The following is a 23,400-nucleotide window of genomic DNA, read 5'->3' on the forward strand; positions in this document are numbered from 1 at the left end:
AGCAGGGGTTTGTCTCTTCCCATTTTACTAGCCACTTGGTTGCGAATGTCTCTGCTCTGGGATCTCTCATAGGAAACAACCTGCTTTATAAAGCTCATTCCTTGTCCTCTTGAACTAGTTGACTTACTGGCAGCCTTTTCACCACTGAGCTAGTTACTGACTTTTATAATCTTTTCATAGATTTCATAGACATTAGGGCTGGAAGGGACCTCGGGAGATCATCGAGTCCAGCCCCCTGCCCAAAGGGCAGGAAGTCAGCTGGGATCATAGGATCCCAGCAAGATAAGCATCCAGTTTACTCTTGAAGGTGTTCAATGTAGGTGCTTGAACCACCTCTGCTGGCAGACTGTTCCAGACCTTGGGGGCTCGGACAGTGAAGAAATGCTTCCTTATGTCCAGCCTGAAACGGTCTTGCAGGAGTTTGTGACCATTCGACCTCGTCATCCCTTGGGGCGCTCTGGTGAACAAACGTTCCCCCAGATCCTGGTGGTCACCCCGATAAACTTATAGGTGGCCATCAGATCACCCCTGAGCCTGTGCTTTTCCAGGCTAAAGAGTCCCATGGCTCTCAGCCTGTCATCGTAAGATCTGTTTTCCTGACCTCTGATCATGCGCGTGGCTCTCCTCTGGACTCTCTCAAGCTTCTCCACATCCTTTTTGAATTGTGGATCCCAAAACTGGACGCAGTAGTCCAGCTGCGGCCTCACCAAGGCCGAGTACAAAGGGAGAATGATGTCCCGGGATTTGCTCGAGAAGCATCTATGCATGCAAACCAGCGTTTTGGTTGCTTTACTAGCCGCAGCATCGCATTGGAGGCTCGTGTTCATCTTGTGGTGAATGATGACCCCCAAGTCTCTTTCTTCTGTAGTGCTATCCAACGTAGCACTGCTGAGCCTATAAGGATGCTGCAGGTTTTTCCTCCCAAGGTGGAGAACCTTGCATTTTTCAGGTGTTAAACACCATCATGTTCTCGTCCGCCCATTTGCTGAGCTTGTCCAGGTCAGCCTGGATCACCTGCCTATCTTCTGGCCAAAGTTTGGCGTCATCGGCGAACTTGGCCAGTCCACTCCTGACTCCAATGTCCACATCATTAATGAAGATGTTGAACAGGATGGGTCCCAGGACAGAGCCTTGAGGGACCCCACTGGTCACAGGGCACCATGATGAGTGACTGCCATCGATTACAACCCTCTGGGTCCGACCACGGAGCCAATTTCCCAGCCAGCGGATCGTGGTGGAGCCAAGGCCACAACTGGGCAGTTTGGCCAAGAGGTGATCATGGGATACCAGATCAAAGGCTTTTTTGAAGTCAAGATATATGACATCAATCTCTTCTCCCTCGTCCAGGTGATAGGTCACCTGGTCATAGAAGGAAATGAGATTGGTCAAACAAGACCTACCCGCAATAAACCCGTGCTGACTATCCCTTAGGATGTTAGGCTGGGCCAGTCCCTCAAGGATGGCCTCCTTAATAAACTTTTCTAAGATCTTCTCCGAGATAGAAGTCAGGCTAATGGGCCTGTAGTTAGCCGGATCCACTCTCCTCCCTTTCTTGAAGATTGGCACCGCATTGGCCTTCTTCCAGTCTTCGGGCAGTACACCAGAGCGCCAGGAGTTTTCAGAGATCCGTGCCAGGGGCTGGGCTATGACGCTCGCCAGCTCCTTGAGTACCCTGGGGTGCAGATTGTCAGGGCCGGCTGACTTGAAGGTATCCAGCTTCTCAAGGTGTTCCTTCACGAGGTCAGCATTTATGGAGGGTAGGGGATCCCCATCACCCGGATCTCCCTGTCCCATAGCAGGCATGGGCGTCCCATGGGACTGATGAAAGACTGACGCAAAGTACCTATTTAATAGGTTCGCTTTTTCCTGGGTGTCAGTTGTCAGTTGCCCCATCTGGTTTAGCAGGGGTCCAACATTGCCCTTGCTTTTCCTCACGCCTCAGCTTGGTAGATGATATGGGCCCAGCTCCCCTTAAAAATACCAGGCTCCTTCCCTCCCTACCAACCCAAGCTCTTGCAGGAGGTAGAACAGACACCAATTACAATAGGTTTTCTTTTCTTCACCCGTTTCTCACTTAAATGTAATTAATCTTTTTCCCTCCTGAGCAATGCTGCCAGCTATTTCCCCTATTTCTTACCACCACCTTGAGCTTTCTCTTGCTTTTCTTCCATTTGTCAAGCTGTCTTTCATTTCCCTGTGCGAAGCCCCACACAATGGAGCCAGCAGCCTGGCCCTGCTCCTTGCTGCCATGTGTGGCTCATGGGACTCTGCTGGGTATCAGGGAGCACCACTTCTGGGAAGTCCTGGGGGCTGCATGTAGTGTCAGGGAGCAGGGAAGGCAGCCGGCACCATCATATGGGGCTCCTTCACGGTGGTGCGTGAGTCCCAGGAGCTGCACATGAGCTCTGTGCAATAGACAGGCCTTACAATAATGCTGTAGCGGCCTTCTCCTCCTCCTGTTGTTCCGTCTGATGTCATCCATCCTTGGCTCGTTGTTCCGTACAGTATGGGCCGTTGTGTAACAGGCAGGGGTAGTGGTGCTGACTTGTGTGGCCACTGGTGCCAATGGTACTTGTGCTCTAAGACCAGTGTGCTCCACGTCTTTGGCTCTCCGCCAAACTCTGGGTCTGGGCACTCCGGATCCAGTAGTGGTAATAACAGACCTGCGGGGGCCTCTAGCAATCCATGTCCCCTTGACAGATGCTCCACTAGCTGTAGCACGAGGAGAGTTTTTCCTACAGTGCCGTAACAGTGTTGGGCCGCTTGTAGTGACCGGTGGGCTGTAAACACGAGGTGCCCCTTGGTGTCGTGAGCAGCACCGAAAATGTGCTCTGCGGTGGTCCCGACAATGACTGTTATTGGCAGTTGAGGGTTAAAGGCATATAGGGGGTTGTTAGCTGCTCAGGTGGCTAGATCATGCACTGCCTCGGTGTCCTTTTCTGTCCAGGGTTTTTTTTTTGCACTTTTCTCTTAATGTGTCGTTGAAGACGGGCGATGATCACCAGGTCGTCGGGAAGGACATGATGGCGGAGCCAGGTGATATGCCCTAGAAGCTGCTGGAAGTCTTTGGTTGTTTTTGGGGCCGACCGCAGTAACTCTTGTTGGTTGAAGGGCTCGTGTAGCGTGCCCTGGCGAGTGTTGTGGTCAAAGGTGGTACCCAGGAAGTGAATTTGCTGAGTATAGGTGATGTTTGTGACTTGGCCAGGCTGACTGTCCATCCTTTGTTTGTCAAGTGCTGGACGAGTTTTTCTACCAGGGTTTTGACTTCCACTCGTGAGGACCCCATAATGGCGAGGTCGTCGATATAAGACCATACTTTAATGTGGCCAGTATCCAGGGCCTGTGTGCACCCTTCGATATGTGGAGTGAAGGCCTCTGTCGTGAGTGCTGGAGCATTACAGTATCCTTGTGGACAGACATTATGCTTGTACATCCTCCCTTGTATGGCCATGTTTAATATGCCGTGGTGGTCATTGATTGGAATGGAGTAGAACATGTCCTTCAAGTCCAGTGTGGCCCGGAACCATGGGCGCGTCTGGAATTCTGACATTTCTTGAAGGATTTGGGGAAGCGTTTGTGGAAAAGCCTGCGCAATGGGGATGCACTCGTTTTTGGGTTTTCTGTAGTCGACAACAAGACGGACTTTGTTTGGTTTCCCTGGCTTAGGGATGCCCCATCCTGGTGATAGATGGGTGCTTACGGTGATTGGCATGATCACTCTGTTTGCTTTGAGGCGCTGTAGTAGTTCCTTGAGGGGTGCAGTGAGTCCGAGTTTAGTAGGTATGGGTGTATACTTCCACGTTATCTGGCGTCGCAAAGTCGGTGTATGCCGGTCTGTAGTTGAAACGCTGATAGGGAGTGCTCAGAGGACTTGGTCTTTCAATTTTAGGTGACGAATGCCAGGGATGCCTAAGATGTTCAGGTCTCCCAAAACGGCGTCGAGAGAAACTATTTTTCCCCTTGCGTGGATTTTAATTTTGACTTTTGTTGTTCTGGAGATAGCATTTAGGCCTTGAACCAAGATGGTGTCACTTGTCAGCATGTGAGGGGTGGTTTTAGTAACTACGTTAACTTGTGCACCGGTATCGAGAAGAAATCAGGTGCGTCGGAGGTTGGGATGTTGTCCAGCTTGAAGGGTGATGTAAGGCCGTCAGGATTTATGGTCATCAGGATTTTCGTGGCTGTGGACGGATCCGACGGCCACTACTTCTTTTCTGCCTTTTGATCTTCCAAGCGGAAGCCAAGTTTTGTGGCTAAGGCCTCTTGACCTGCCTCTCCGAGGGCTCTTAGCTGTGATTTTGTTAGGTTGCTGTTGTTCAGGAGGAAGCCGAACATTGCCCGCTCTCTTTGGGCCTGTAGTGGAGGTGGGCCACGCTCTGTATTCAGCAGATGCCAAGGTCGAGCTCCAGGTGTTGAAGTTGTGGGGTAAGCCAAGTAGGCTTGAGGGGCTCCAGTTTTCGGGCCCCCGTCTTCGATAGCCCTTTTTATCCGATGTAGTTGGTCTAAAGCGTGGGCCACAGGACTGTTAATTGAACCCAACAGTAGGAGGCATAGGGTAACGCCGTGGGCCCCTCTGTAGCACTCCGTGGCTACTTCCACTGCTTCCACCAGACACGGGATGTTGCTTGGGTTGTGGAGGAATCTGTGTGGCCATGCCCCAGCTGCTTGGGCCGATGTGAGTCCCAAGGCCTGCTGTTGTGGGCTCCATAAAGCGTATGATACTCCCACTAGGGTATGGATCAGCGTGGTAGTGTCTGGCGGGCCCTTGCCTTCATGCCACAGGTGTACCTGCCAGCCCAGTGCTTCCACCACTAGTGCTGGGAGCGGGATTGGCCAGTGGCCATTGGTAAGGGCTGGGACTGGGTCTTGGACCATTCCGTGACTCCAGCTAGAGTTGCATAACAGGACATTTGCCTCATCTTGGTCCACTGACTCATTGCCTGCTTCCGTTACAAGGCGACCTAACCAACTTATGGGAATCTCTTCAGATCGTTTGCGAGTATCTTTTATGAGCTCCTGCATCTCCGTATGGGTACGAGTGTGGAATGTGGTAGTGGTCTGGGTAGGTCCTCCTTGCTGTTGCGTGCGCTTCTGCACTGCGATCGGCATCGCTTGGGGAAACGAGGGATACAGGCCTGCTTTCCTTTTGATTCTGCCGTCCCGCGGAGGGGTGGGGAGTTGGTACGGAGGCGGGGCTGAGGGTGGCGTCACGGGTGGCACCGACATAACGACACTTCTCCCCGTCTCCTCCCCCTCTCCACTTCCTGTTCTTTTTTCCGTGCCATTTTTGGAGGCTGGCTTGGGCTCAGTTCCCTGTTCATCGGGGACTTCTGCAGCGGTCTGTACTGCAGTGCTGAGTTGGACTTGGGAGATTTTGATTTTCTTGCAAGAGTCCCACATACCCTTGGAATAGGACATTCAGCATCCTGCCCTTGTCCCATTTTTGCCCTGACCACTTAGTAGCGGTGCGACCTTCTGACTCCAGCACCTCATGTTGCTGGGTCAGCAGTTCATGGTCTCTTTCCCCCTCCGGGAGACTTGGACATCGGAACTTGTCCGCTGGGGTGGTCCCCCCCCCCCCCCCCGCCCCGTCTTTTAGGTGGTGGATGCAGCGGGCAAACTCCTGTGCTGGGGTGGGGTTTACTGTTCCACCCACCTTGACTTGCTTAGACTGAGGGTCGCCGGTTCCTCCTGGGGCCTAAACGCAACCTGGGAATCCTGTAACAGGCAGCCCAACGATGTGGGGTCTGACCCCACTGCTCATTCTTTTCTGCCCTTTCATCCTGATAAGAATCCTTGTAGTGTGGGTGTTCTAACACCCGCTTGGTGGTAAGTTATATGGGCCCAGAGCTCATCGGAGTTATGCGTGGCTCGGCAACGGAGACGCCATGGGCAGTTAACTAACAGTTCTCGTGTCTCCGAGGTACTTTCGTCTGCCCCTCCCTTGGATCCTGTTCATGACGCCATGTGGCGGTTGGGAGTGTGGAGCTCCAGTGCTGGATGACAATCTTGGACGAACAGGCGGGGGCTAACGGGGCAGAGACAGCGCTGACGCGTAATGGGTGCAAGGCTGTTTTATTACTTACGCTTGTAGAGAGTGTAGGTTTCACAGTTACAGCAGTTGTAAACTTTTAGTTGTTTAGTACAACCGAACTCTAATTTGAAAACTTGAAAATGACAGCTGACGAAAGTGAGTCGACTGGTTCCGAGCATGCAGGTATGGGGTACGCCGGGGGACAACGGTGGCGGAGAGACCCCCCCCACAAGTAGCCGGCTTGTGAGGTAGCCCAAGGTATCTCTGAGCTGGTCTCTGCCTTGGGCAGGAACTGTGTTGACTTAAATACTTTTCAAGTAGCCAATCATACGGTCCCTTTTGTGGAATGTTCTAGTCTGGTTACATAATGGCTATCTGCTTAGTGCGTGACTGGGCATGCGTACTCTGCCAATTTGAATACCTTATTCCATCACACATTGGCCATGTGTGTGGCGCGTGTTTGAACATGCATATTTGTCTTAGGGGCTTTCCACCTGCATGTTCGTGTTCCTTTTAACTCTGTGTCATCAGCATTTTCCGATTTTGGCTTAGACACCTACCTGCCGACCAGAGTGAGCACTGCAGCAGGGACAAGAGGTGGAGCTGCTGGAGACTGGGGAAGCCAAGCGGGTCCCCCAGTGGCTGCGGCAGTGTAAACACTTAAGTGTAATTTGCTTATAGCTGTGGGTGCAGGTTCTAATAGTAGTAATAGAAGGAATACGAATAAAATGGAAGATTAATTGGCATAACTAGTAGTTATGTTGAAATGTAAATCTCTTCATAGCTAACCTTGATGGTGAGAACATTGTAGTGGGAAGCTACCAGTGCCTTCCCACAAATACTCAGACAAACTCATCTTTTTTAAACTAGGTTTGTTATCAACACTTGAAAAAATTATCCAATATCTTTTGCAGTTTTACAGGAATGAAAGCATTGGGTACGATATGGGTCTAAGGTACTATTAACCTCTGTACCAGTAGTATCCAAACTCCTAAGATGGCCTGTATGAAGTGGGAAAGTACTGTCTTCCCTCTTTTTACAGAATAGGAACTGAGATACAGACAGTCTTGAAGATATTTAGGTGCCTAAATATTCCTGTTGATCTGAGTCTGACTAATTTAGTCAAAGGTACACAGGAAGTCTGTGGAGGAACAAGGAATTTAACAGTTACTCAACTTTCTATTCAATCTTTTCTTTCTCTCATTTTTTTTACAAGTTGGATGTAATATGTCGTTTTATTTCTTTTCCTGGCTTTGCTCCCACATTTGTTTTTAAATTAGTTGTCTTTTTTTCTTCTCTCTCTCTCTTGGTTTCTTCCAGTGTTTTATTGATGGTTTGGTTCTGCACTACTGATGTGAGTTTTGCTATTTATTTCAATGGGGGCAGGATCAAATTCATCTCTCTCTACTTGTAATTCTCTGGTCTGCCTGCTGTGTTTGAAAACCTGACAGGATGCTTTATAGCCAGAGGACTAAAGCTGCCAGCCCCAAAACTTCTAAAAGTTGGGAGGCCTTGATTATTCAGGGGCAGTGACCATGTGAGAAGCTAGCTGCTGGGACACTTCTATCAGGATATGGCCTGAGGGCTCTGAGTTTTTTCGTATCCTATGGCCAGTGAGCGTTCAATTTGAGTTTGAAATCTCCTTCAATTTGGGGAGTAGGAGGAGGAAGTATAATCTAACTGAATCATAAAGAGATGTCAGTTTTCCTACACGTAAATTGATATAGGTTAATTTGGATTCATTAGGTGATCTTATATTTGCATCCCCTAGAACAGGGGCGGGCAGTTATTTTGGGCAGAGGGTCGCTTAGTGAGTTTTTGCAGGCCATGGAGGGGCTCATGACAGGTAACCAGGGACAGGTAAACATTAATTTTCTAATTTTTTTAGGGGCCCCATGGGCCAGATAGAATAGCCTGGAGGGCCACATCAGGCCCATGGGCTGCATTTTGCTGGCCTGTGCCCTAGAAACTCCTTTAACTATAATTATCATAGGGATACACCTTGTCAAACTATTGCAGACTGATTAACGTCCTATCTTTTTTTTTGGAGCAATATGTAAAAGATAGCCTTAAGTATGTGCAGGCCAACAGAGTAATACTTCACAATTTCATCTTCAGGTTTATTCTTTCTCTGTCATTTATCAATACCCCATATTGGAATGGTTCTGGGTAAGGTTGAGCTTTTTTGTGGGCAACTGTGACCAGGCCATACTGGTATTTGATACCTTTGTGCCTCAGTTTCCACACTTCCAGCTCCAGATGCTTGAGTCATCCGCTCATGGATAGACAGATTTTAGTTCTGAATGATTGAGCCATCTAGCCAAGTAATAGTTATAGAGTCATAGAGAAGTAGGGCTGGAAGAAACCTCCATAGGTCACCTACTTCAACCCCCGGAGGCAGGGTTATCTGTATCTAAACCATCCCAGACAACCATAATTTAAACTCTACATAAGTCCACCCTCAACCCTGACACAACATAAACCTAACACTCTGACTTGCTGCAAGGTCAGAGGAAGTAAGAAGCTCCCACGGTCTGTACCAGTCCATGCTATACCATACCGTGGGTAAAATTCCTTCCTGACCCTAAATATGGCAATCGGTCTGATGTTGAATGTCTACTCTCCTGTCAAAACAATGGGCTAGCAACCTGACACTGAGACTTTAGACAGACTCCAGGATAAAACCTGTTTTGTACTTTGTGGCAGGGAATTTTTACACCACTTTTGACGGAGACATTTTAGGGGAACCCAGGCTCAGCCTCCTATTCTTGTTTTTTGCACAGAGACCCATAGCCAACAGCTAAGGAAGGGATCCTCTACTCAAACCCCTTGATTTGACTACTTCCTCATTTTCTCTCTAGGCCTTTTTAACTGCCCTTCTCGGACTCTGTCTCTAGGTCTGTTACCTGGGCTCAGCCCACAAGAGACTCTGCGCTTCCTGCTGCATTTTGGTGGGAGAAGTTTTCTGTTCCCCAAAGCAGACATTTATGCATTCTGTATGAGTCTGGCTGTCCTACAAGAGTCTCAGTAGGGCTGCAAAAAGATGTTTAATTTGTGCCACTATAAAATTTCTTACGGAGGCAAAAACTTGAGTGAATAGACATTTTAACCCTTTGTTGTTACAGAAATGCCTAAATGTTACGATGTCATAATTTATGCTGCCTTCTTGTGGCCACCATTTGTTTGCTTATAGTGGAAGCAGGGCCCAGTCCTGCAAGACAATGGCCCCAGGTGATTCTCATCCCAGCATGGAGAATCAGGGGTTCCCCACTTGCAGACATATGCCTAGACTTGGGCCATGACAACATGATACACTGAACTCCCCTATGGGAGTTCTCCCAGTGCATGTTTTCCGCTGCTGTCATCCAGGTTGGGGTGCAGTCAGAAAATGTGGAGCAGGCTTTCCCTGCTTCGGAAAGGCATGCCCGAAGTCTGCCTTTCCACAGAATCAGGCCCCTGAAATCTTGGAAGTGGCTGGGACCCAACCCTGCAGGACACCAGCCCTAATGATGTTTGCAGATGTCAGCGAAGTAAATCAGCTATACCATGATACATCATGGCACAGCTTGTTGCTCTCCAAAGACTATCTGTTTCCAGCCTGAAAGTCCCTCCCTTTTACTGGAAACCTCCTCCTCCTCCTAGGGAGTTAAGGAGCACAGGAGCTTCTTAAAGGGTCTGTCCACCTGGTAATACCGTTATAATATAGTTTATACTTTTCACCAACATTTTCTGGTTGGTGAATCTGTTGTATTCCATTTCCTTTTAAAAAGGAGCTCCTTGAAGTAGTACGGCCACCAGTTTGTTTTTTGGGAGTGGGTGGTGGGCAAGGTATTGGGGAGGTGAGGTGTTAGGATAAAAATTATTGTTTTTTTAAATTAAAAGTCCTTTAAAAAAACAATTTAAAATATAATGTTAAATCAGTTGGACTGCCTTTATTAAGGACTAAACTTCCTATAATACATTAAAATATATACATTGACTTTCCTTAAAATGTCAGCAACAAAATGCTATTTGAAACTAATATTAATTTAAACTACTGAGATGGGGGTAGTCCATTGGTCACATGTCTGGAACCTTAGTCTGAAGTAATAAATCTGTGATGGCTGCCATATCTTTGGCAGGTTCTGTGAAAGTTTTTCTTTTCCATTTCATTTATTCAAGTTAGTTAAGTTCAATTAATAGGTTATTTAAAGTTTAAAAACATAGTTAAAAAGCAGAAAAGTTTGTTTGTATTCATGGATTGGAAGGTGAAAACTAGGTGTGAGAGGCTAAGCTCTACTAATTCTAAGATCTTGAAGGATATGGTGACTAATCAGTTCACTTGGCTAACTACAGATGCTTCCATTTCCATATGAATCAGATTTAAATTCAAAACTTATTTTGATAGATATACTGCATGCATACAAAAGTTTTAATATAGTTTTATTTTGCTAATTAAATATTTTAAAATACTGATTTTTTGCATGCTTAATTAAATTCCAATTTCCATCCAAAAACAGCTTGACACAAATTATGAGTAAAAAATGATTCATCATGATAAAACATATTCTAAATCAAAAGTGTCATTCACCATCTTCTCTCATGATAAAATATAAAAATTAAGTATCTGAATAAATGGCATGTTAAGCCACATAATTGCTTAAATGTACATACATAATTCATCTCGGTTAGCAAAAAGAGAAGCACCTGATTTAGTGTAAAAGCTATATTTAGTTGCAAGTCAACATGTCTTAATGGCTGCCAACCAGTAAGAATTAGTTTTCCTTTTGGGAAATAAGCTAAATTGGCAAGCAAGAAACCTTGATATAAATACTACTTTTAAATCCTGTTTTGCATTTGTACTTTTAGTTATGGTTACATTTCATGATTTTAAATTTAATTGAGTTAATTAAAATAGTCTTCACTTTCCCTGCACCCCTAGCAGGGGGAGGTATTTTGGTACAAGAGGTGCTTGAAAGAACTTGACACTTAACAAGATGATAGGTGGCTTTTAAATGTGCTGAAGAGAGAGATGGAGAGAGAGATACAGTGATGATTATTTTTATTCTACGCCATTGTCTTTGACCCAAAAGTGGGTCAGTTTGAAGCAAGAGAAAAATAAAGACAAACACATCAATTAAGCTGTGCTGCTGGAGAGATATGGTTGAAGTCCAGCTTTTGAAATTAGGAATAATGAGCTCTGGTACATTCTTCCTCTGTAACTTTGACCAAATCACTCAAACTGTTTCACTGCCTTTTAAAACTGGGATCCTAGCTACCTATCATTAGAGGTATGTTGTGCATGGGCAGTCTGTAAAGTGCTTTGAGATGATTAAGTACTTAGCAAGGTGGTGGTGTCTCTCAAACAGTATAGGAAATTCTGTATAACTATGTTGCAAGATGTATTACTTTTGTCACAAACTTTTTTTTTTGTCTTTGGAGGTGAGATGTTTTAAAGGTACAGTATTTCATTGAGATCATGACAGTTCTGCCTGTCGTTGCAATGACTTAGATTGAGGAACTTTACAATGGTGTCCTGACTCTTTTTGTTCTTAACCTGCTATCTCCACTGAAGCTGGTGCTGTAACATTCTGAAGCAGAAGTGGGCAACCTGCAGCCCATGGGCCAGATTTGGCTAGTGGAGCTATTTGTTTCCAGCCTGTGGGTGTGGGGCTTTGGTGACCTTTGACAGCTCTTGCTGTCCTGTGCTTCAGTGGGAGAGGTGGTGGTGCAGCTGGGTCCTAGCACCCACTTACTTGCTCACCTCTGACTCGAACTGGGTCGTTCTGGACCTCAGCCAAAAAAGACTGCCGATTGCGGTACTGAAGTCGACAGGGATGATAGGAAATGGCATGAAGAGGGGATGAGGAAACAGGTAAACTACATAGCTACAACAAGCTTCTTAATATAGATATGCCAGTAGAACCCATTAACATTTCTGAAAATACTGTAGACTAAAGTTGTAGGTATCATATATATATTATTTAAAGATGGAAAAGTCAAGCTCCAAGTGTAATTCCAGTGCTTTTAAGTGGTTAAATGTGGTGGAATTTTAAGGTTGTGAGCAAGGTACAGTCACCATGCTTCAAAGAGGGCACGTCTATACAAGATGCTTATTGCACGTTAGCCTAATAACACTGCACAGTAGTGTCACAGCAAAAACTCTGCTAATATCCTACTGTGGAACATTATTAAGCTAATGCGCAGTAAGCATCACTAGTGAATGTGTAAATGCACATTAATGAACATATAGACGCTCCCAGTGAGTTGTTTTCTTTAGTAGTGAATCCTGGCAGTGTGAGGGAGAATGGGCTAATCAGTATAACTGCAGGGTGAAGAGGGAAGGCAGCGGGCACTGCCAGCCTGTGAGGGTTGCTGAGGCAGGGAAGTTGCTATGCCTTGGCAAAAACCCCGCAGGGAGGTGAGAGAGGGCTTCACGTGCAGGCAGCTACACCTAACTGTTCTTCTGTCTGCAGTGATGCTGGGCACAGATGTTGCGTGTTGTGGAGCCACATCCAACCATCATGTATCCATGTGTCCTGGTTCAGCTGCGCCCTTCATGTCAGCTGCAGTGATGGCACTGCTGGGTGGGCTTGGGCCATGTAAGCTGCTACCGCATGCATGCACAGTGCAGGAGATGCAGCCTACCCTCCCTCCCGTCTTGCTTGTGTGAACCCCTTATTAACCCAGGCCCCACCATGCAGTCCTTGCTGCCTGAAAGCCTGCACCCCTGTGCAGGGGGAGATAAGTCAGGATTGGCACTGGGGCTCTTGACCCCTTCTCCCCAAAGGGGTGTTCAGTAGCGGGTGAGCAGCAGTGGGGTGCTGCTGCAGGCAGCCTGCTCTTGGCTTCAGCTCTTGGTGCATGCTTAATGGCAGAAGAAAAACTAGAAATACATTTTTTTAATATCACCCAAATTTTTTATTGTATTTTTTAAATGATGCTGTGAAGCCCGCTTGGCCATGTGCCCCCATGAGCAGGGTGTGTTTGCACGATCCAAGCATATCAAACAGTCCTCCCAGGAGGGGAGAAGCCTGGGCCATAAATAAAAAGGCTTCATCTTCTGCTTGTTGGGTTCTGAAGCAAGTTAGCCCCCCTCTCTTTAGCCTCCAAAATACAGGACCCTGCCTTAGCCTTCAAATATGGTCCCCTAGGTGCAGGGCTGGCCATCTGGCTGGAGTAGGTCTGGGCAATGCAGAGGGTCAGGAGCCGGCCCCTCACCTGTAAGCTGTGACTGTGCCCTTGGCAGGAGGAGGCCACGTTGCACCCAGCTTCATGATGCCCTCCTAGCTGGGAAGCTGAAGGTCTGTCCTTGCAGTGCCATGCTGCCCTGCCGATCATGAGCCCCGAGTAGTTGTGGGCTTGGAGCAGCCCTGTGCAGGCAGGGCATGGAGCAGGGAGCCCGGACAATGGGGTTGCTCATGTGCCTTGCACAAAACCCTGTCCCCATCTGCATTTGCATGCAGGTGCTTTTCTCCGGCCTCAGCATTTACTGGCAGAGGTGGAACAGCTGCCTGGGACGGTAGCTGTATGCTAATGGTGGGGCTCTATTTACAACACAGCCACAGTAGCTCTGGAGACCTTCAGGAGCCAGTGGGTATCGCAGCTGCAGCTGCCATCAGGATCCCCTGTGAGCGGGGCTGTCGGAATGGTGGCTCTCAAGCTCTCCCCATGTGTCTGGCTCAAAGGTCCCATGTCTGCCCAGCAGCTCTGAGCTTTACCTGTGGGGGGCCCCAGGCTGCTGCTTCTTCATGCTCTTTAGGTGCTGCTTGGCCCATCCTACCCTGCCAGGCACCTTTAGCTGTCAGTGAGGTGTTGGGGAAGTGCCTGTTGGGGGACGCAGCTGCTGCCCAGGGCATGCAGGCAGCTGCAGGCTGGGGACAGTTGAAGTCACCAGCAGAGTAGCCAGGTGGCAGTGCTCCCCCCTCAGGCTGTGCTCAGCTTGTTCTGTGTACCCCCTATGACCTTTTTAAGTACCTGTAGGGGTACACGTACCCCCGGTTGACAACCACTGTCATAGAGCAGGCTAAGATGTTCACTTTCCAAGAAGCTTCTTGTTGGTTAAGCCTTCCATTATTCATAGCGCTTACTTCAGAGCAAATGAAATACTAACAAATACTGATCAAGGAAAGTTGATTTATGTCCCGGCCTTCTTCGTAGAGAAGAGAACAAATTGAGTTAGACCCACTGAGTGTTCTCCACCTCTGTTGTTTTAATGTGCTTCTCTTCTTTTGTAGGGGGTGGGGTTCTCAATAGCCCTGTGGGATCTAGTTGAGACGCTCCCCTTAAGTTCTGTTTCATGTTTCTACATTTTAGCCCACCTTTTTCCTAACAGAAGACTAGATGGGATCTCTTTTGGAGTTTGTCAGAGCTCTGGCCATATAATGTGCAGCACTGAGAATAGGTAAGAAGCAGCAATCAATAGTCTTAAACCCTTTACTCCACATCGTCTTCAACCATTTGGCATTAAGGAGAACAGTGGACCAGGAGTCATAGAAGCAAGGGCAGAAGAAAATTATTAAAAGATTAGCATCTTGTTGCTGTCTAGTTAAGATCTCTAGTGTGTTAAAATGTTGAAGTACTGAAGAGGGAACAAGCCTATGATGTCCACTGACTGTCATTCATAGTTTCAGGCTAAATATTATCTCCAGTGTGCCCCGAGTTCTGTTCTCAAGACCATGTAACGTAGGACCTTCCTTGTGATCAGTTTCCCACAGTTCTGCTCTGCTGTAGTCCATGAGCATGCCTGTAATCCAATTTTGTCTTGCTGGGCCTTACTATTAATATCACTGTCTAAAAGATTTCTCCATCTGAAATGAGACTTCATGAGCATATAAATTCAAGCCAAAGCAAAAATCGTTCTTTGTTTTATGAATTGTGTTAATAAAAAAACCTGCTACATTAGTGGGTGTGATAAAAGGCCACTGAAATACCAAAATAACATATACAGTAATATTTTCCAGACATAAACTTTAGCCCATCAAACGCTTGCCTATCAAGCTTTAAAACTAATCAACATCAAATATACAAAATGAGATGCATAGTGGTTGTTGGCTACACTATTAGCAAGGTTTGAGATCCATCTGTGGTAGTGACAGCTCTCAGTCCTTTGTTGTTTACATCAGTTAGAGACTTCAGAAAGTACTTCGCTTCAGATGTTAATTGCAATTGAACAATTAAAAAAGAGATTGGATGGATGGGATGATATAACTTCAGTGGTATTGTGCTCTTAAAGAAAAAATCCAATAGGAGCTCATATTGATGCTTTCCTTACCTATTTGATACTCTGTATAAATAACAAACCTGTTTAGTACTGTGAAAGACCCTTTAGTGGACCAAACAGCTGTGACTAGATTATAGCATTTGGCTTAGAATTCCCCAAGCATGCTTTTTCACCCAGGAGTAAAAGCTCTCTTTTTTGCACAGATGGAAACCCGGGAGAGATTATAGGATGATCCTCATTCCACATTTTGAGTGACTTTTTTCATCTAGCACTTAAATGATGTGCCAAGTTTTTTGCAAATAAAAGGTCTTACTTATTCAAAAGAAGCTATGGTGCTTTTATATTAGTGGCTTTCAACTTTTTTTATTTGAGAACCCCTAAAAATTTTTGTCTGAGTGGAGTGCAGACCCCTTTGGAAATTTCTAATGGAGGTGTGGACTCCATTAAAGTGTAAGTGTGGGGATTCACATACTTTTGATGGATCATAGTTACCTTTCTGGGCCTCTTAGACATAATCTGTGACCACCTCACAGGGGTCATCAGATCCTAGGTTGAAAAACTGCTGTTTTATATGAAGGGGAGTAAAAGTTCTGTCATTGCTCTTGAAGCTCCATGATTGTTTTTCCTTCTTTTCACCTGCCTCCTTTCCCTGTGTTATTTTGCCTGTTTGCAATTCACTGCCATAGTTACTGCCGTAGTTTGTAGGTGGGTGGCTGTAGTGTAGAAATTATGCTGTCATGAAGTTATTGAGAATATACAGCAGAATCATGTAAGACTTTACTTTTGTGAGTCTTCAATTTAAATTAGGGTGACTGGATTTTAAGATTGTTCATTTTTGCCTATGTAATACATTTTTAATTAAGTAATTGAAACATAATTTAGAATGTTTGGGTTTATTTATTAGGCATCTGGTGAAATGTTTAACCTGTTTGTTTGCTAACTGCATTATAGTAATTAAATAGTAAATAAATGTGCATAATTGTCTTCAGATCAGTATATGCCACCTGCTTGCACAGATAGCATTTCAGGTTGTGCAGTTTTATTCATTCAGTGAAGTGGTTTGGAAAAGCACGGAGGCATCAACACCAATGGCTGGAGTTCAGCTTGGTGCGACCTGATCCACTAAGGCGCATGCCACTTATGAGGCTCAGTGACTTGATACCAAGGCAGAACAGCGGCAGCAGAGGAAGGAGAAGAGAAGGAGAAGGAGACCAACCCAGGCCTGCAAATCCCACTCCCCATGCAACAACATGCCGTCATTGCTGAAGAACATCCAAACAGAATTGGGCTTCTCAGTCACCCGAGGACCTGTCAAGCCTGACGGACGTCATCCTCAGCTTCGAGGGACTGCTGATGATATGTTGGAAAATATTTCAGGCTTTTTTAGACTTGTGGCTAACCAGTCTTAAGTAGCCTTTAGACTTCCTAGGACTGCATTTTTAAATCGTATTTTTAACAGGCGTTTCTACTGAAGAAATTTAACAGCGTATAGGATTATGGACAAATGGTTATGTGCACTGTTAACAGACACTTTTGTACATCTGGAGTTTTCCTGATGCTGAACAAATTGATCTCCAGGACTTCATAAGTGTTAGGGGTTCCTTCCCTTCCCAGCACGGGTAGTTGAGTAACCTACAAGTCACATGTCAGGAAAAACCCAAATGTTACTCTTTATTGCAAAGAAAAATCAGTAACACACACACAAAATATTATATCAAGCTTCTGAGCTGCAAGCACGTGGGGCTGGAGGAAAGAGACTCCACAGCCTATCCCTTGTTATTACCTGATAGGTTTTGGGAACCCCCCCTGTGTTCAGGGTGGTGAGACTACCTCCTTTTATCGGGTCCTCAGCCTTGTCCTTCTCAAAGTAGTTCCCTGGAACCCGATTCTTATGCTTTCTATACCTTTGCCCCTACTGGTTATGTCCCCCAGAAGGGGTGTTTATTGCAAAGAAAAATCAATAACGCACACAGAAAATATTATATAAATATTTAGCCTTATTGCCTTTTCTGGGATTAAAACTAAGCTGTTATCTCATTTTGCAAGCTGTTATTTTCTAAATTTGAATTGCTAGTTTTGCACTTCGCTAGGCCCAGGACAGTAGGTCAATCTAGGGCAGTTCCCCCTTTTTCCTCTTTATCAGCAAACTGCAGCAAATGCATTGGGTCATTACCTCATAGCCTCCGGGTTCTGCGAAACTAACTCCCCCTTCAGAGTTAAATTAACCTCCTCCCAGAAGCCTCTTTGGGTCAGGCCTGAGTTAGGCCTCAACAATAAGGCTATTAGACTGACAGTCCCAGTCAGTGTAGCTGCCATGTATCTTTGTTTCTGTCTTACAGTACTTTATTTGCTTAGGCCCTGTCTGCACTCTGAACTTTGGCCAGCAGAGGTGTGCCAACTACAACCTCCTCTCATGGACTGTGCTCACTTGCTGTGATGACCAATCCATTGACATGGACATACTGTATTTACAAGAATCCAAGATGACTTCAAATTTTAAGATGACCCCCCAATATTTAGATTCTATACTTGGAAAATTATGGGGCCCCCCTCTTCTCTCCTGCTCAGTCTACCTAGGCTTGTCTGCAGGTCTCCCTCATACTGTCACCCAGCTGCATGGTTTTCCCTGTGCTCCTGATAATGCATACCCCTTTCCATGCAGGCAAGCCACCCTGGCCTGGGGCAGGCAGCAGCTCAACTCTGGCTTCACCCCCACCACACAGCTGGGACTGCAGCAGCTGTCTGCACCAGCTGGTGCTTGAATCTCAGATGAGGCTCCTCACCCCCTGTGCTGACTGGAGGAAAAAACCTTGTCTTGGTTTCAAGTAAATATGGTAACTATGCCAACAGAAGGCTTTTATCGGGTTAGCTACTGTTATGTGTGGAGGTAATGCAGTGAAGCTGGCAGAAAAATCTTTTCTACAGACATGTACTGCATCTCCACTAGGGGATTCATCCCCCACAGTTGTGCTGGCAAAGGTATGGGTGGCAACAACTCTGTGGTGTAAATATGCACTTTCTTGCCATTTGATAATTGTGGACCAAGTAACTAGGATCTGTGTTCAGTTAACATGCCCTTTCTACTTTGGTGGTTGATAATCTCTCAGAAGAGAAATATTTATTTTTGTATCTTGGGTTTCAGCACAGTGATGCGTATTTCTCTCTCTCAAGTTTGCTGTGGCCAGTAACTGACTGAGCATCTTTTAGCCATACCTGTTCTTTGTTTTGCAGTGGAAATTCCTGTGAACAGTAAATGGGGAGTTTATGAATGAGTTTTGTCATGCTAGAGGTCAAATTTTCTGAAATTTTCACTCTAATATTAAACATTAATATTTAATTTCAGCAGCTCCATATGGCATGTTCCACGTGAAGCTGTATTACATCTTTCTCCTTTTTATACAGTTATGTTGGAAATGGGTTGATCCATTCATAGAAATAACCCCTAAATTGGGATGTGCCTCATATAATCTTTATTGAAGGATGGTTCAAGTACATGCTGAAGTGTCTTTTTTATTACAATCCATTTTGTACAGACAAAGAAGAGACGAAGGAGTACACCTTTATTTCCTCCTGTAATCCCCTGTTATCCTTGGTCCATGGACAATGGACAATCCTTGTTAATGGACAAAAACCCGACATGTCATGACAGCATTAGGAACTGCAGTGCCCTGTGGTGCTTAAATCCAAAAAGAAACTGGAATATACTGATCCTCTTAAGCTATAAAGTTGAAAGCCTGATGAGGATGTTTTCATGTAATTTGCTTTAATAGACTTTTGTGAGCTCAAGGGGCCACTGACGCTATAAGATTAAGATGTTACCTTGCCAAGCTGCTTACTAGAAAAAGCAGCAGGAGGTATATTTTCAAAGCAGAAAACAAAGAATATAGAATTGCATAGAAAGAAGGGTCAGAATGGGTTAAGAGTTATTAGATTACGTATCCGTGATTTGTCTGTGTGAAGTGTGTGACAGAATAGTAATGACCAATCGAATAAACTCCTATTTCACAAGATGTCTTCAGAACTAGGTAATAAGAATCTATTTAAAAACTAAATTAGGTATATAATTCCATATATAACAAGGGACTAAGCCCAGGCTGTGTTTTTTTTAGTTAGTCAGATGCCAAAAACTAGGTACTTCATGCAAAATAGTTGTAAAATTTAAAGAGCCATATTTAAAAGATAAGTAAAAACCAACATTACACGCCAAATTGTAATTTTAATAACACAAAGAAGGAATGGAGTTAAAACTGTTTTTATGGCTTGAATCTGCAAATGCAAACACAAGATCACTTTCTTTGGAGTAGAGGGCATATTTAGGTCCTTATCTACATAGGGAGACCACATGGGAGCAGGCATTGTCTGCTGATGGTATTTGCAAATATAAAGCCAGAAATACAAGACTTAGACTATGTTAGGAAAAATTATCCATTTCTCAACACATTGTCTCATCACAGGTCCATAAATAATCAATTCAGAAGGCTTCATCATCACAGGCTGAAAGACCAGAGCTAAATGAAACTACTCCTCTTTCTGGAAGCGAGCAGGCTCCTTTACTTCCCCACTCCCCCCCGATATATCTCTAAACCTCCCAGTGATTTTTAGGGGTTTATTTGAATAAATTTAACAACTTTGAAAAGCTGCTGTTCCAGGACTTAAAAGTGGTATAGTTGGTTCTTTCAGCTCTGCTTTGTACAGTGACCTTTTGCCTTTCATGGGAGAGCATTCTTGATGGCCATTCTCCGCAAACAGCCCTGCTCATTGACTTTATTGTGAACCTTTGTTTTTTTTCCCCTTACATTGTGCTCAAGTTTGCTTTTGGTATATTTTTTCTTCATTCTTCCTTACATCAGCTACAGAACAGAGGCTTTGGGTCAGGGTGAGGAGAGTGTCCTGTGCACTAGAAGTGCTCCTATAAAATAGGATGACCGTGCCACCAGAATGTTACACTGATGTACACAAGGTGAGGACCTGGCCTGCTGACCCTAGGTATCAACCAAAATGTATTTTGTCCCTGAAGGAACACTGATGTCAAGGCTTCCCTACCAATGCAGGATATTTAGGCAGCACTAAGATCTCATGGGTCAATAAAATAGGCAAAACGGCCCTTGGAGAGACCACCAGTTTCTTGGCATGTGGATACACTCCTGGCCTCTCGCCTTTTTGTGTTTCCTCTTCATTTGAGCAAAACTGCTTGTATAAATCTTAGTCCTATTGTGGGCTCTTTTGCAATCCTCCCAGTTTCTACAGTGGCCTCCATAATATTCATTCCTTCTTTAAAAGGACATCTTTCCACAAGTGCCTTATATTATAGGCAGACAAGGTTCTTTGGGTTGGCCTATGTCCTTAGACCAACAGAACTACAACTGACACCCCTTAAAATATTATATTCCTATAACCTTGAGATCCCTTTATCCAGTACAGGGTATGGTTTCTCTGGGGGTGGGAGGGAGGGAGGGAGGGCAGAGAGACATGGTTGTGATGAGCATGAGGAACACTGGGGAACATTTCTGGAGAGTGGGATGCTTCAGAGTACAGTGAAATTACCAATGGCAGTTTCCTGGAGGAATGGGAATCTTTCCCTGATCCCATGCCCTAAGAATGAGAAGTGCCAGCTGTTTGAAAATCACAGAGCTGTCTGTTTTAATTATCAAAATGGTTCCAACCTACTGAAGGCTTTCTTTGTGGGAAGTGACTGATTTAAGAGCTTTAAACAGAGCAGTTTGTCTTGAACAAAGGGCTGCACAGTGGGAAGTTTCTGCCCACACGCACCATTTCACACCTACGATTAGGCTTACAGACACCACTAGGACTGCGTTGCAGGCTGCCGAAGCGTCCTTTTATTTCGATGTAACACAGTGCACTGAATTGACTACAGCAGTCACTCAGACTAAGTGATGAATGTGCCATTTACTAGGGTGTTAATTGAAATACATTTGTACTTCCTGGCAGAAAGTCTTCTTGGTTTATGGTTCCGACATTTTGAAGATGATGGTAGTTTTTCTTTGGGTTTTTCTTTTCCTTCCCCCGCTCTTCTTTGTTATCTTTCTTCCCTTCTCCCCTTACTCCCCACAACCTTTTATTTTTTTTTAACCTGCAATGTCCTGCAACACTCCTGCCTCAAAGAAGCATGTTGGGATTTTGGGGAGAGAGATCAGAGCTTTAATACATATTCATAACAGAAGTATTAAAAGAGACTGTGGCTAGACACTGGAGATAATCAGGAACCACACAGAACTGGTACAGGTGGTAGGGGCTATTTTTAGGCAGCACTATATTCCTAAGGGAAAGAAATTGCTCTGTAATTACTAGCAAGGTCATTGCAGTCATTTCAATGGCAAAGAAATAGCGGGAGTTGGGACCCATTGAAGTTTGGCTGAATGTAGTTAACAGTATACCATTGCATCTATTTTAAATAATAATGGCATCAGAGATCCCTTTTATAAAGATACCCGTCATGTCATAATGACAGTGAGCTTTCCAGGAGATATTTTACAGTCATAAATGAATGGTATTTTTCAGTCATATTTTAAGTTTTTCCATTTTTGGTAAGTTAACATGGTACATCACTGCTCTAAAGCAAAATTATCAGTGAGGTTTGTTTGCTGATGACTTAAATACATTTCTTCTTTGAAGAACACAGACACACACAATCTGTAGGTTGTTATGGTATACGTGGCTTACATAGTCCATTTGAAACTGGTTTGAAATGGGTTTGTTGCAGAAAAAGAAGTTTATTTTAAAACAAACAAAACAAAACCAACAAACCCCAAAATGAAGAATCATTGATCTATTTCCTAGAGCGTGGCTATAAACACCCTTATAGACTGGTTCAGAGAGGCATAAACCTTTTTTAGGTGACAGCTTACTTCATTAGATATCATCTTTATTTATTTTTTTTAACAGAGCATCTAACAAACTAGGCTGTCAGCAGTGGAAGGTCATGCCTGTCTGAACTAGATGGTCTCTTTTGTAGACATGGAATAGTGGCAGTGCAGAGCTCTACTTCAATCAGAAATGGAGCTGCAACAAATTGTGGGTTGGGGGGTAGAGTCTTTCTGGTTCATGATGACATACAGCATTGGCAAATTATTGTCACAGTGAGAGCCATAACCTTATGTCATTTCTTGCCGCCTGTGTTTTTAATTTGTCATTATATTGTTAATCTCCAGCTTCTCACTTAGAATTTCATATCGCTGTTACAGTGACTACACAAAATAAAGGGAAAGTGATAGTGCTGCCTGTTACTAAGATTTCCCAACAGTTCCCATTCTGATGTCATTTTCTGTTGCTTATAGCTTCAACCACTTGGGCTAAAAATTTCCAAGTCAGGTGTTCAGCTGAGTGTTTTTTGTAAAATTGCTTCAGATGCTACTGAGAATGCACCTAAGAAAATTTGATTGTTTGTCCATGTTCAAAATATATTGGCACTTTTACTGTTTTGGAGTAGGAACTTGAAATTGGTCTCAAGGATTGATTAGCCTATGAGTCAGGTTAATTGTCATTGTCCAAAAGGAGAGAAATTCAGGAGAGATATGACAAATTAGGAAAAGGAAACTTGACTTTAGATTATTAAATCATTTTTAAGGCAGCTAGCAAAGGTAAAAAGGCTTGAATATTTTAAAGTAGTATTATACCTACTCTACCTTCATCCTGTCAGTTGAATGCACTAAGGCCCTCATTTTGCATTTGGATGATTGCATGCAACACCTGCGGAGCCTGTTTGTATAAGAGCCTGCTGTCAAGTCAGATTGCAGGATTGTGGCCTTATTTATATATACAGATTGTAATTCTTGTGGTTGTCTGGGATATTTTTTGTATTACTGAGGTAGCAAAGGGGGTGTTTGCAAGATATTGTTGCATCTTGTGACCTTGAGGGTGGGCAGCATTTGTTTACTTCTAGGGAGTTGAAATCTGCTGGCCCAAATTTAAAGGTACAAAGACTCTGTAACTGTCCATCTTTTTAATGGCATTTGTGGGTGTTCAGGGCTTCTGACATTTAAGGCAGGAATCTGTTTAGTAATTTAAAAGTAGGGTGCATACCTTTGACTTAAGAAACAACTAAGGGAGGGAAAGACTGCAGCAAAACCTGGGTAGGTTACAGGGGTGGGCTAACAAAAACAGGATGTGTTTCAATACTGACAAGTGCAGGGTGCTGCACTTCGGC

At 44.7% G+C, this 23,400-nt stretch overlaps 1 protein-coding gene across 2 annotated transcripts in view; it reads left to right on the forward strand.

Moving 5' to 3' along the window:
• The window catches only part of TULP4 (TUB like protein 4), a 291,590-nt gene that overhangs the window by 25,795 nt on the left and 242,395 nt on the right, over window positions 1-23,400 (forward strand). The window contains exon 2 of one of the 2 annotated variants that reach the window (XM_090042154.1): window positions 17,899-18,070. The exons of the other annotated variant lie outside the window; for it this stretch is intronic. The gene's annotated coding sequence lies outside the window, so the exon portion shown is untranslated. The remainder of the gene's footprint in view (window positions 1-17,898; window positions 18,071-23,400) is intronic. 2 annotated transcript variants of the gene reach the window in all.

This window comes from Crocodylus siamensis, chromosome 1, assembly GCF_052110815.1.
Source record: "Crocodylus siamensis isolate JL-2025a chromosome 1, ASM5211081v1, whole genome shotgun sequence".
NCBI classification, from domain to species: domain Eukaryota; kingdom Metazoa; phylum Chordata; order Crocodylia; family Crocodylidae; genus Crocodylus; species Crocodylus siamensis.